This window comes from Pelodiscus sinensis, chromosome 13, assembly GCF_049634645.1.
Source record: "Pelodiscus sinensis isolate JC-2024 chromosome 13, ASM4963464v1, whole genome shotgun sequence".
Lineage (NCBI taxonomy): Eukaryota > Metazoa > Chordata > Testudines > Trionychidae > Pelodiscus > Pelodiscus sinensis.
Window position 1 is genome coordinate 26,189,416 of NC_134723.1, and position 14,471 is coordinate 26,203,886.

General features: G+C 43.0%; 1 long non-coding RNA gene across 1 annotated transcript; it reads right to left on the minus strand.

The window, feature by feature from the left end:
* Positions 1-894: 894 nt before the first annotated feature.
* Positions 895-10,389, minus strand: LOC142831291 (uncharacterized). Its single transcript, XR_012907008.1, has 3 exons — positions 10,276-10,389; positions 9,181-9,238; positions 895-1,498 (listed from the first exon to the last, which is right to left on the minus strand). It is a non-coding gene; the product is annotated as an uncharacterized LOC142831291 (long non-coding RNA).
* Positions 10,390-14,471: the final 4,082 nt, after the last annotated feature.

Below are 14,471 nucleotides of genomic sequence, written 5' to 3' on the forward strand. Positions count from 1 at the left end.
ACTGTCTGTCTGGGGTGGGGGTCAGGTCCCTTTAAGCACAGCCCTCGGCTAGCCTGAGACAGCAGCTCCACGCTCTAAGTCCTCATCTGATGCCCTGCCGGCACTGCTTCCGGCCATCCTTAACCTCTGTTCAGGGTCCACTCTGTGTGGACATGCTAGTTCGAATTAGCAAAACGCTAATTCGAACTAGTTTTTAAGTCTAGCTGCACTAATTCGAATTAGCTTAGTTCGAATTAACTAATTCGAACTAAGTTAGTTCGAATTAGCGCTGTAGTGTAGACATACCCCCAACGCCCCCATTGTCGCGCTCTGCGAGGAGCCTGTCTTGTCGCTTGCACTGAGTGTTTGCACACTGCGGCACAGCTGGGTGGCGCCGCGAACTGGAGCAGGACGCCTCGGGCGCGTTACGAGCACACCAGGAATGACGCGAGAGGGTTTGGGCGGCTGTGACGTGTAGCTGTGATGTCATGGGGAGGAATGGGGCAGGAGAGAGATGGCAGGAATTACAAAAGGGAAATGGACACAGGAGAAAAAGGGAGACGGAGGAGGAGAGAGAGGATGGTCGCCGCAAGCGAGTGGGAAAGAGAGCAGCAGGGCTCAGCCAGCTTCAGTGAGTCATCTGCTCTGGTCGAGGAGGTGGCTGGGAGGGGTGCAGACCTCCCCCAGCTGTAGCCAGGGGAGGAAGTAGCTCAGAGTAGGGCTTCCCTGCCAGATCCCACGGACTGATGAATTACGGCAGGAATCCCCATCAGCTAGACAGGAACTGGTCTGTGCCTGTCCTTAGGGCCCTGGGCTGGGACCCGTGAGAGAGGGCGGGTCCGGGTCCCTCTACCCCGTTCACCAAGGGTGGGTACCAGCATACGAACTATTGGAAGCCGAGACTCTAACAGTGGTAGAGATGTAGCCGTGTTAGTCTGGGGTAGCTGAAGCAAAATGCAGGACAATGTAGCACTTTAAAGACTAACAAGATGGTTTATTAGATGATGAGCTTTCGTGGGCCAGACCCACTTCCTCAGATCAAATAATGGAAGAAAACAGTCACAACCATATATACCAAAGGATACAATTTAAAAAAAATGAACACACATGAAAAGGACAAATCACATTACAGAACAGAAGGGGGATGTGCTAACAGACTGCTGAAGAAGCAGGGTGGCCTGTGAAAAACTCTGAGCAGAGGGCCAATTAGGAATGTGAGTGGGACCCCATGAGAGAGGGGGACTAGCCCGCTCATTCACAGTACACTTGTACAATATTTAGAACATTGGAATCCTTGTCCTAGTTGGGGCTTCTAACAACTACTAGAATACAATTTAAAATTATAATTAACAAGACAATTTCAATTTCAGTCCAGTCCCTTTATATAAGCACTAAATTCACACAATAAAATAAAATTATAAAAAAACAAGTAGGAATGATGTCCGAACCTCCAAAGTTCTAATATTTATCTGAAACTCTGTTCTTAAAATCTCAGAGGGATATCCGTGTTAGTCTGTATCTGCAAAAAACAAAACAAAAACAAGGAGTCCTGTGACACTTTAGAGACTAACAGATTTATTAGAGTATAAATTTTCATGGGTAAAATCCACTTCATCAGATTAAATGGAGTGGAAATTACAGAGGCAGGAGGATAGATAGATAGATAGATAGATAGATAATTACCAAGTGCAGGACCAGTGTTAATGAGGTCAATTAAGTCAGGGTGGATATGGCTCATTTCCAGCAGTTGAGGAGGTGGTGTGAATACCAAGGATATGTCTACACTACCACCCTAGTTCGAACTAGGGTGGTAATGTAGGCAACCGGAGTTGCAAATGAAGCCCGGGATTTGAATTTCCCAGGCTTCATTTGCATAAAGCCGGGCACCGCCATTTTTAAATGTCCGCTAGTGCGGACTCCGAACTACCTAGTCCGAACTACCTAGTCCGTGCTGCGTGTAGCCGCGTGGCACAGAGTCCGCACTAGCGGACATTTAAAAATGGCAGCGCCCGGCTTTATGCAAATGAAGCCCAGGAAATTCAAATCCCGGGCTTCATTTGCAACTCCGGTTGCCTACATTACCACCCTAGTTCGAACTACGGTGGTAGTGTAGACATACCCCAAGAGAGGGGAAATTGCATTTATAGTGAGGTAACCAATTTAAATCCTTATTCAGTCTAAATTTGATTGTACTGAATTTGCAAATTAATTGCAGTTTGTTTCCCTTTGTAATGGGGTTTTGAAGGGGTTTTTTTGTTCTTCTTTTTCTTCTTAAAGTCATGTCAGACATATCATAAGAACTAGGTCCAAGGAGATTTCTGGAATTTTTTTTTTCCTAATCAGAATTGTCTTTAGACTAGAAGGTTCCCCATCATTGTAACATACTTGGTGAGAAGTGTGAAAATACCACTCTTTTCCTGACCTCTCTTCACCACTGCTTTGCTCCCTCTTTTTTGTTTTTCTTTCATTAATGGTAAGAACTTATGGATTTCCAAGAAAGTAGTTTATTGATCAGTATAATAGATTAAAGCACTAAATGTGAGGTTACCAAATGAAAGAGTATCTGACTAGCCATATTATGTCAGCGGGATTAACAGAAACACTTAAATTTTATTCCTAAACCATTATTTAGCATTTTGTTTCAAATTAATTTCCCAATAACTATTAGGAATATATGGGTCTGAAAAGAAGAATATATGGTAACAACAGAAGTACAATTTCTGGCATTTTTCTTTTAAAAAAAAGTTAAGAAAAGAGAAACCACACACAAAGTTTCCTTAAAAAATCTGTTTGGTATTTGCTACAGAAAGATTTAAAGAGCTGTTTTCAATTGAATTTATCTGACGTACTAGGAAGGCGTATAAAATACTTGGTATTAAAAGCTTTGAGCTTTTGCCCTGCATTGGCATAGTTGCCTAGCATAAATCTCACTATTAATGGAAAACACTAAACTAATAAGTATGCACAGAGAAAATTTCATAAAGATCCACAGACTCAAACAACACAGTTTTAGATTATTCCCTATGAATTAGGGCCCGCCAAGCAAAGATATCTGAAACATCAAGAATAAATATAGGACCCAGTCTGGCAAGATGTTGAAGCCGATGAAGTGCAGTTCATAAGAGGAATCCAGCACTTCACTGGATTAACCATGCACTCAAAATAAATGCCAAGTGAACAATTTCCTTGAATGGGTGAGGAAGCCCATCAGGCTTTGCATAGAGATTGTTTTAATTAGTAAGATAAGGGAAATAATGAATAAAAATATCAACAGAATCAATTATCCCCACAATGTTTGGCATTTATAGATAGCCTTTCAATGAAGGATCGACAAGCATTTTATGAACATAGGTGCATCATGTGGCTTAAGTAACCAACGAGGAGGTAACATTATGCCCATTTGTATGAGGAAAAAGCTGGGGCATCAATATCAACATTTTCAAAACAGAGGCCTTTAAGAACTTAGTCGCTTAAATAATGTTCTGGATTCCAAAGGTTTAAGCATCCACAGCTCCCAGAAAGAAGCACTGATAACACAAATAGTCCCATTAAAACAACTGAAACTATGTGTTAGTAAGCACTATCGCCAATGGTGTTTGTAGTATGAGGGCACAAGGTGCTGAACATTGAAAACTGAGTTGGTGGCAAACTGAAGAACAGACCCTGAAAATCTCTTGCTGTGACTACTAGAAAATGCTGCCTATTTTTGGTAGAACAATTTAACCCAAAGTCAGAATAAATACAAATCTTAAATGAAAGATAAAAAAATGAGGGAAATTCATGTAGGGCTGTGAAAACACCAGCTTGGTCTTCATTACAGGCAGTCCCCGACTTACGCGGATCCGACTTATGTCGGATCCGCACTTACGAACGGGGCTTTCTCGCCCCGGAGCTCGCAGGCAGCGATCCGCCACCTTGTCCTCCGGGGCGAGAAAAGCTGCTCCCAGTGCCCCTGGTCTGCTGGAGACCGTCTCCAGCAGACCAGGGGCACCAGGAGCAAAGCCGCAGCAGCGGCGGGTTCCCGCGCTTCTGAGGCTTTGCCAGAGCGAAGCCTCAGAGGCGCGGCACCCCGCTGCCGCTGCGGCTTCGCTCCCCGTGTCCCTGGTCTGCTGGGGGGAGGGCGCAGCTAGTGTGCCCCCCCCCAGCAGACCAGGCTTTTGTTGTGGACCCTGGGGCAGAGCAGCTGGGACGCTGCCGGTTGGTCCCGCAGTGCCGCTCTGGGCACTACTGGACCAACCCGGCAGCACCCCAGCTGCTCTGCTCCAGGCATCCTGATTCAGCCACTGCTGGTCAGTTTCAGCAGCAGCTGAATCAAGACGCCTGGGGCAGAGCAGCTGGGGTGCTGCTGGGTTGGTCCAGTAGCGCCGAGGAGCGGTGCTACTGGAGCAACCCAGCAGCACCCCAGCTGCTCTGCCCCAGGCGTCCCCACGTCAGCCGCTGCTGAAACTGACCAGCGCTGACTACAGGAAGCCCGAGGCAGAGTTGCTCTGCCCCAGGCTTCCTGGAATCAGCCGCTGATCAGTTTCAGCAGCAGCTGACTTGGGGACGCTTGGGGTTCTTAAGTTGAATCTGTATGTAAGTCAGAACTGGCGGTCAGTTTCAGCAGTGGCTGAATCTGGACGCCAGTTCCAACTTACATACAGATTCAACTTAAGAACAAACCTACAGTCCCTATCTTGTACGTAACCCGGGGACTGCCTGTAGTGAGAAGGGACGGATCCTCAGGTGATGGAGTCAGCACTAGGCCATTTTGCATCATCTAGAAACTGCCCAAAATGTATACATTACAGATGGATGGATGGATGGACAGAGACTCAGCAAAGGTAACAAATGTCCTCCTGAAACAGCATTTATCAGATGCTGATCAAGTAGGTTAGCATTTCACATAAGACTGCAAAGATATTAAAAGTTGGACAACAGAAGAGACATTGCTCAGATAATAGGATACTGTCCTTTAACATTCCTAATTGAAAAAATACCCAAACAGCAACACATCTCTGAATTTTGGGTTTTAAAAATAGAAATTGGATGAGATAAAGGTCACTATTATTCTCCACTAAACAGGAAAGACTTTTTTACTTTTAAGTCTATATTTAGACTTCAATGGAAAGTTATGTTGTAACTTGAAGAATATTGCCAAACTTTCAACAGAATTGGGAGAACAGCACAATCTTAATCCAGGCCTGGTCTGGACACATGTTATGATTTTAACAAGTGCTTTGCATTGGAAAAGTTCTCAGTCACAGCAAACATTTAGCACCATTGGAACAGATGTTTCAAAATATGTAAGGAAACAGATAATTGTAAAAGAAACATCAAAAGTTTTACCTTGAAACTCTCAACAGTATCCAAGTATAACAGGGATAAGTATACTGAGGCTCTGCTGCCTACTTCCTTATCCACCTCACGCCTATGGGGCCATTTATTTTGCTGTCTTTCAATTAAAGTCATAGGCTCCTTAAATCCTCAGTGGACAATGGGTCCTCATCACAATCATCATAATTTTGTACACTAGGCAATGTTTGTTCCAAGGAAATAAAGGACTCAGCTCAGAGATTGAATTTCCTTTCACTTCTCCAGAGTACAATCTTTCCAGTTTGGGGTTAAGCTTGTTGGCAATGCAAGGGGAAAACAGATTGTTGTCATCTGCACTCTACATGGCTTTAATTTCTAGGGCTCCTGCAGCTCTTTAAACAGTCACTCCCTATATTAAAATAGTCTGAAATCAGACCTTCACATAGAACCTCTTCAAAACTGTGGGGTGAGAAGTTTCGGTTTAAATCCTCATATCAAAAGAAACTGCCTTTTTTCTTGTAATTTCTTATCGGCTCCAAATCCAGAAAAAGCCCAACTCTACAACCAGAGAGGATATGCCCAAAGCCCCAAATCTTATGACAAGTGCTCACAAAATTTAAGTACCATGCAAAATGGAGGAAGTATCAAAAATGTTTTTTTTCTTTGTAAGATTCCTGGCATCTTGGGCCAAAATTTTGTGAGAACTAAAGGTAAGCGTTCACCTTCCAACAATTCCAATACTAGTCCAAATTCAGCTTTAACATCTGAATCTTAACTTAAGTTAGAGCTGAACACCACTTCCTTGAACTATTTCTGCTCATATAAGGACCCTTTACATGGGGTATCAGTGGGATTTGAACCTAAGCCTTTTAACACTGGAACACAGAACACCACCCTTTATACTACAGGAGGGCCTCCATTATTTAAAATCAGTATAGGCTGTTATCCCCTACTTTAACATTCTTTATTAGTAGTACGGACTCTCCATGAACAACAGACTCCCCTCAAAACACTTTTGTTAAATAGAGGGGACCACGAGGTATAAATATTACCATCCAAAAGTCTCCCACCCATTCCAAAGACAGCCTCAATTTTCCAAGCAGACAGGGATGATAATGTGCTGATAAAAATCAGACAAGTACCACCTGTGGGGTCTTGCAGTTGTCTCTCCAGCCAATGTAAGAACAGCTTTGATGATATCTAAAGGAAACCACATCTGATCTTAATCAGCCCGAAGAAAGTAACTGAGCTTGAGGCTTCAGAAGTAGCATGCAAAAAATGCAGTTTATTTTGCATTCAATACGAAATAGCCTTCATAAACATCCCTATCTTCCTAGTCAAAGAAATAAAAAGAACTTACACAGCATGTTTCATCTGACATACGTTTTCCCCATTTCTAGAAGGTAAATTGAGTCACTAAGAGGTATAGTGATTTCCACATGGTCATGCAGTGAAAACCTGCATTCTTGACTGGCAGAACTCTAATCACAAGATCATGCTGAATGTTAGGGATGTTAAGAAGTTAATAAATACCTAATCGTGTCGTTGATAGAATTTTGGCTGTGGCTCTGTAGTGTAAATGTAGTCAGGGCCAGGCGGGCAGGCGGCCCATCTCATAATTACATTTAAACTACAGAGCCGTAGCAGGAGTAGCTCCTGGACCAGTGTGAGCCAGGACTGAGCCAACATTGCACTTTTTTGCTCACACCAGGTCCAGCAGCCCCTGTCCCGGGGGGGGGGGGGGTCCCAGCAGAGGAGATGGGACCCCCCCTGAGGACAGGGGCTGTACCAGCAGAAGCTACTTTGTGGCAGCCTCCCCTGCCCTCTCTCCCACACTGCTGCCTCTCATAGAGGCAGCTGTGTGGAAGCAGGGAGCAGGTGGCACCACAGAGATGGTGCTGGGGAGAATCAGGTTTTAAGATGGCTCCCCCCAGGACCAGCCTCTGATACGGAGGCAGCAAGAGGGGGCAGGGAGTGCAAGTAGTCAAGTTGACTACCTGATAAGCCTAGGCTTATCGGGTATTTAACTACTCGAATACATCCCTACTGCATGTCTTCTCTCAACGTAGCTTTTTTAATTGAACGCAAAATAAAAGTTCTCCTCCTCTTTCTCTGATCATGCTGTGCAAGCAAGCAGATGTTACAGTGTGTAGAGGTTTGCTGGATTAAGATTTGAAACTGCTGCACTTATAAATGCTCATCTTTTCTGTTTCCAGTTGTGTTTGGTTCCAGCTAGCTGTTAAACTCCCTGGTTTAAGTACATTATTTGTTGGTGTGGGAGATACTGTTCTTACACAGAAATAGCCTGTGTGAGAGTGCTGGCTGCCATCCTAATGACGAGGTGGATCCTCCTTTGCTGGCTACGCCTAACACCTGTTAAGGGACGCTGACCTCATAACTAGGGGTACATTGAGTCCTGGCTCCAACACTCTTTAAGCAAGGCAGCTCTCAATGTGGTGAGCACACATCATAGATAATTAAAGAATTCTTATAATAAAGAGTCAATGAAATAAAGTGTGTGTGTGTGTGTGTGTGTGTGTGTGTGTGTGTGTGTGTGTGTGTGTGTGTGTGTGAAAGAGAGAGTCATGGTGTAATTAAATTATTTGTGAGTTTGTCTAAGAACAAGCTACGTTGAGAGAAGAACAAACCCTAGTTACATTTAATTGTTGATTTTATACCATTCTATTTCTTTTGTCTGTTAAAAATACTCTCTTTTGCGTGCAGAATGAAATGACTAGACATCAATGAAAAGGAAAACTCATCAGGCACTTGACTGCTGAAATGTCAGATGTTTGGGCTCTTATTCAAAACAATTTAGTGGAACTGAAAGGGATGCACATATGTTTGCTGCCATAGAACCTATGTAACAGTCCCTTTCCATTATGGTCACATCTCAGTCAGCTGAGAGGACTGCCACTGAAGAGATTCAGTGCAATGCCTCTCAGTGGAGAAAAGTGATGATTTGACAGATCTGAAAGAGTGGTGGCACTATCAACTTCATCTTCCACACATGCCAGAGCTCTATTTTGGAGGGACTACCTCTCATGGTAACAGTAGTTTAGCCTCCACGGTCCATTGGCCTCTGAGTTGCCTTAGCTTCTCCAATAAATCTGTCGACAGCAGGGCATATTGTGATACCCCCCCTCAAATGATTCTCATTTGTTCCCTCAAAAAAGAATGTGATGAGCAATTAATTCCACATAATGCACAGAAAAGCCTTTATATACTAATGATTTGTCACCAACAGCTTTGAGCCTGGACTCAAACCAGTGACCTTGGGATGAGGTATGAGCTTGAACTAGATCATGGGGGTAATGGGGAGTGACTTGAAAATGCGTAAAGAGGTCTATTTTGAAGTAAGTTCTTATGTACCACTGTTCTCTGCTGTCGAAATGCAAGCTGGCCTTGAGGCTTGCAATTATGTCTGAAATTAGCATGTCAGCAGCATAGAGATCCAATCTCAGTTTTCATCGTACCATTCTCAAGCCAGGTATACAGTGCCAAAGCTTCAAAGTAACTATGTCTCAAGATTATCAAACAAGCAGAAAGAAGTGACACACCAAAGAGCCTATTCACTAAACAGTGGCTTTTATGGATCAGCCAACCATGTGAAGGTCTATTTTTCTTCTTGCTTAGGTGGCAGAAATGTTGCATTACTAAGTCTTTGAATACTAGTTATGGGCCATTTAGGTGAGTTCAGAATAGGAAGGGATGATTTATTGTAATCTAATTTCAAACCCACTTTGAATATCATGAATTAGAAGATTTGACTCAAGTTGTGAACTTTATAACATCTTGTATAAACATTCTGCTTAGCAGAGACAGGGACAAATAAAACACAAAGCAGTAAATGGAACAAAACAGACAGAAGAAAAAACACAGATAATTATACACAAGGCATACTACCTTGGATCAGTCTAACTTTTGCAGGATTCCTCTCTCTCTCATACAAAGACCAAGATACCTTGGGAAAAATTCAACAAATCATCCTTAGATTTTTCAGTCACATTTGAAGGGAAAAACTAGATAGACTGGAACTAGAAGAAATAGATACAAACTCAGAACCAGAAAAACTGAGTGGTGGGGACAATACCTGTCTTTGCACCTAGAAACATTCTCTCTGCAACTTTATTCACAAAATTCATTAACTGCTGCTGTTTTTTTCCCATGAGAGACTACATACAAGATCCTGCTATTGCTGGCCATTTAATAAAAGGCTGCACTCATGCACATACATCCCTACAACTGTCAACCTGGCTCCCAATCCTCTCTACTTTTGCTTTGCTGCTTTTGTTGCCTACAAAATGTTGATAATGTAATTGAACTTTATTGTAGGTTTGATATATGGATTAAGTGAGATTAAATGAGGGATTAAGTTAGGCACAAGTTTCATAAAACCTCAATGCAGCTTTTAAAATCTGCAAGACTAATGTTGCACATGCAAGTTTGCATGTGATTTTGTTCATCCAAAAAACTGTTTGTGAATAGAAAAAGCATATGTCATTCTAGATCAGGGATATGTCATTCTAGATTCCTACCTAACTCACGTGCATAAATGCTATTTGCACACATGAATACAAAACATGAGCATCCATAAATGTTTGGTAAGCTGTTTTGAGGCTGCTTTTGAAAATATGACTTTAAATTTAGCCAGTGGTTCAGAAATTCATTTAAAAGACAGCAGAGAGCATGGTTTCACTTAGCACATTAACAATTTAAATCAAAACGTAATCCTCACCAGAACCCCGAAGTAGGTAGCTACCATGGCACCATGTTAAGAAAGAGCTAAAAACAGGCATGCCACAAGTTTACTTAGCACCTTGTTTGAATGCAGCTTCTGCTCCAGGACAGATAGGTTTTTAAGCAGAATTTAACATAGACCATGTCTCAAACAAGATAGAAGAAGGGACCAGGGGCCTAAGAAGGGGAACAGGCTCGGGAAACAGTACATGCGAGAAGGGGGTCAAGAGGAGCCCCTTTTCTCTCCACTCTGGTCCTTACCTCCCTGATGGCAAGGTCCTGCAGCCAGGAACTCTCCATCTCTTCCTCAGCAGCACCGCACCAGCCAGGGTCTGGGGCCACTCTGAGGAACATGGAGAGAAAAGTAGATCGTCTCCTTGGCCTCACTGTTGGCACCACAGCACAGTCACTCCTGGTGGCCAGGAGATGTCACTACATCCCTGCAGGGGCTCACGGGACACTCTCACAGAACATCCCAGGCAGTCAGTTGCATTTTTTATTTTCCAGCAACTGTATTGCGTGATTTTAATCGTAGCTCTAGCCATTTGAGGGTGTTTTACTTCTCTTTATTCAAAACTGCCACTATTTCCTATTATTGTCAACGAGGCTGAAAGCCAGCAAGATGGCAGTCTATCGGCATATAGCAGGAAGCCTGTCCTTAATAAAGCTGGTTGCCACCTTCCACAGTTTTCATCTGGCTTCAAGCCATGCCTACAGGCAAAATGTCTGGCACTATAGTGCACGTGAAACTGGAAGACAAAAAGGACCATGAAGACCAGCAGAACTTGAAGACAGGAGTCAGATTTCAGGTGGACAGGGGGACGTGTGGCAAAAAGGAGTCTGAGAAGGTGTAGAGAGGAATTACGAGGATAGATGACAAAGGGGAAAGCTCAGCAGCTCCCCCAGCCTGGGGTTAATGACAGAGAAGGGAATTTCCTTCCAATCAGTCAGGAGAAGGCGGTGTTATCAGCTCTTAATCAATGATCATAAGCCACAGGATTTTGGACTCTGCAGAAGAAGCTCTTGCAATGACACAGAAGCTTCTCCAAGCCTAACATTTTTCAGGGGTAGGCAGAGCTGTATGTGAGACCATGTGGTGTTAAGGACACAGACCTCTCCTACTTTCAATGGAAGGTCCTATAGTAGTGAGCAGATCCTGGACAGCAGGAAGCAGGGAGGAATTGGGGGAAAACTACTGCTGGGTTCTGGATCCCAAACTCAGGAGCAACACTTTCTTGTCTCCTGCTGCACCGGGACATCTTCTGTATTTGGAATCAAGACAAAAGAGAAGCCAGGAGGTGATGGAGCAGAAATCAAGATAATAATAGGAAACACTGTTCCCCGGCTTTAAGGGTAAAGAGGATAAAATGTGTCTCCATTTGAGAGGCATGCATTTGTATGTGAAATTACAGGGTGACTTTTCAACTTAAAGCTATCACACACACGTTGCCAGAATAAAAGAGTTTGAATATCAAAGGACAGACTGAAGAACTTTTTTTTTAATTTCATGATTTGTGGGGCTAATCTGATTTATCATCTTTTAAGAAGGTCCAACTAATGATTTTTGATCTCCTGAGTTTGGCAATAATGATGTTAAGAAAATAAAAGACATGGGGGTTTGGGTCTCAGCACGACACTAAGCCAGCCCATCTGATAGGCACTAGCCCCATAGTTTGACAAATGTACTCTAATCCCTTTACCACTACTTGAGTGTAAAAAGCAGGTGTAATCATGAGGGAGTTAACTCCTGCTCTGCCACTGTTGGTAGAGACCATCTGTACTGAGATGTTTTCTAATAACATCCTTGATGTTATACATGTGAATATTTATACCACGTTCTCTGTGCCTGGCCCCACTATAACTTGCACTGGAGTAATCCCTTATGGAAGTAAACTGAATTACAGGCATGTAAACCAGGACAGCCAAAAGCAAATTTAGGCTCTGTGGCTCTTCAGCCACATTGCAGGTATTTTCTAGGGCTGTGTCTAGACTGGCAAGTTTTTCCACAAAAGCAGCTGCTTTTGCGGAAAAACTTGCCAGCTGTCTACACTGGCCACTTGAATTTCCGCAAGAACACTGACGATCTCATGTAAAATTGTCAGTGTTCTTGCGGAAATGCTATGCTGCTCCCGTTCGGGAAAAAGTCCTTTTGCGCAAATGCTTTTGCGCAAGAGGGCCAGTGTAGACAACGTGTTATTGTTTTGTGCAAAAAAAGCCCCGATTGCAAAAATGGCGATCGGGGCTTTCTTGCACAAAACCACGTCTAGATTGGCACGGACGCTTTTCCCGCAAAAGCACTTTTTGTGGAAAAGCGTCTGTGCCAATCTAGATGCTATTTTCCACAAATGCTTTTAACGGAAAACTTTTCCGTTAAAAGCATTTGCGGAAAATCATGCCACTCTAGACGTAGCCTAGGAGTATAGTGAGATTTCTCATCCAGTGTCACATTTGTGACTCTTAGGCTGTGTCTAGACTGGCAAGTTTTTCCGCAAAATCATCTACTTTTGCGGAAAAACTTGCCAGCTGTCTACACTGGCAGCTTGAATTTCCGCAAAAGCACTGACGATCTCATGTAAAATCATCAGTGCTTTTCCGGAAAAACTATGCTGCTCCCGTTTGGGCAAAAGTCTTTTTCCAAAAGACTTTTGCTCAAAAGGGCCAGTGTAGACAGCATAGTACTGTTTTCCGCAAAAAAAGCCCCGATCGCGAAAAAGGCGATCGGGGCTTTTTTTGCAGAAAACTGCGTCTCGATTGGCCATGGACACTTTTCCACAAAAAGTGCTTTTGCGGAAAAGCATCCTGCCAATCTAGACGTGCTTTTCTGAAAAAACTTTTAACGGAAAACTTTTCCGTTAAAAGCATTTTCGGAAATTCATGCCAGTGTAGACGTAGCCTTAGTGTATTTCAGCAGAGAATCAGGTAGAAGGAAGCTCACAATTCAAAGAAAGAAGCTATGGAGATATGGAAGTGCTGTTTTTCTTAGAAAGCATTACAAAAAAAGAGCTCTTAAAGGATCTGGAGCTGAGAGACAGTTTGAGGCAACTAAAAAACATCCCAAAGACACTTACAAAAGAGACTGTCACACCTGAAAGATGCATGAATCATAAAGTGTATTTTTTGCCTTTTAGTCTTTTCTAAATGCATTTTGTGAAACTGAGATTCACATCCATAATAATTGTCATGCTATCTGGAGTGGTTCACAACTGTGAGTGCCTACTTCAGAGTATACTCAAAAGCAGACACCCCAAAGTGGTGGTGTGTTCTGTAAGTAGATTTCATCTACCCAGTACCACATGTGAATTCCCAAACTGCTAAAATAGTCTCAGTAAAGTCACAGACAATCCTCTAGTCTATCTTGTCACATAGGAAAAATGAAATATGTGATAAATGGTCACTTACGCACACGTAAAATCACAATATTCAAGTTTACACCCAGCCCTAAGAGACCAATCACTCATCCAGGTTATTTGCACCCTAAACCTCACATCAAAAACTATGCTGGTAGCCAGTTCTGTAGCAAACTACCTAAAGCTTTATCAGCTAGGGGAGATGAATGAGAATTAGAGGAAGATTAAAACAGGTAAAATATATGTACAGGTAAGTAAGAATCATAGAACACTAAAACTGGAAGGGATCTCAGGAGGTCATCAAGTCCAGTCCCCTGCCCTCATCGCAGGACCCAGTACCACCTTGACCATCCCTGATAGATGTCTATCTAACCTGCTCTTAAATATTGCCACAAATGGAGATTCCACAACCTCCCTAGGCAACTTATTCCAGTGTTTAACCACCCTGACGGTTAGGAAGATTTTCCTAATGTCCAACCTAAACCTCTCTTGCTCCCGTTTAAGCCCATTGCTTCTTGTCCTATCCTCATAGGCAAAGGAGAACAATTTTTCTCCCTCCTTCACATTACACCCTTTTAGATACCTGAAAACTGCTATCATGTCCCCTCTGAGTCGTCTCCTTTCCAAACTAAACAAGTCCAGTTCTTTCAGTCTTCCTTCATAGGTCATGTTCTCTAGACCTTTAATCATCCTTGTTGTTCTTCTCTGGACCTTCTGCAGTTTCTCCACATCTTTCTTGAAATGTGGTCCCAGAACTGGACACAATACTCTAATTGAGGCCTAATCAGCACAGAGTAGAATGGAAGAATGATTTCTCGTGACTTGCTCACAACACTCCTATTAATGCATCCCAGAATCACATTTGCTTTTTTCGCAACAGTGTCAAACTGTTGACTTATATTTAGCTTGTGGTCTACTATGGCCCCTAGATCCCCTTCTGTGGTACTCCTTCCTAGATAGTCACTTCCTATTCTGTAGGTGTGAAATGGATTGTTCCATCCTCAGTGGAGCACTTTGCATTTGTCCTTATTAAACTTCATCCTGTTTATCTCAGACAATTTCTCCAGTTTGTCCAGATCATTTTGAATTATGACCCTATCCTCCAAAGCA